This window comes from Takifugu rubripes, chromosome 13 (genome assembly GCF_901000725.2).
Source record: "Takifugu rubripes chromosome 13, fTakRub1.2, whole genome shotgun sequence".
Classification (NCBI taxonomy): Eukaryota; Metazoa; Chordata; class Actinopteri; order Tetraodontiformes; family Tetraodontidae; genus Takifugu; species Takifugu rubripes.
In genome coordinates, this window is record NC_042297.1 from 1,957,556 (window position 1) to 1,957,947 (window position 392).

Here is a 392-nt window from a genome sequence, read left to right on the forward strand (position 1 = left end):
GACTCGGGGTTATCATGGAGGGGGGGGGGGGGGGGGGGGGGGGAGGGTATCACTGGTGCCCCATTTTGGTTTGCTGATGTTTTTTGGTGGGGTGAAAGGTGGAGAGGACAGGAGGAAGGGATGGGGAGGACGAGCGCCCGCTCGGACACCCACCGGTCGTCCGGGGCCCCCGCTGTACGTGCACGCGGGCACACGCACAGATAATTCACGTTTAATCCCATCAGATATCCGTCATCGGACGGCTGCTCCCTTCACATTCTTCACCGTCCAGACCAGCCCCAACGCCTGCCCCTGCTTATGTAACATCAGGGTGTATTCCCAGCGTGTGTGTGTGTGCGCGCGTGTGTGTGTGACTTGACCCGCATTGGAGGGCTTCATAGTGTTAAAATGTG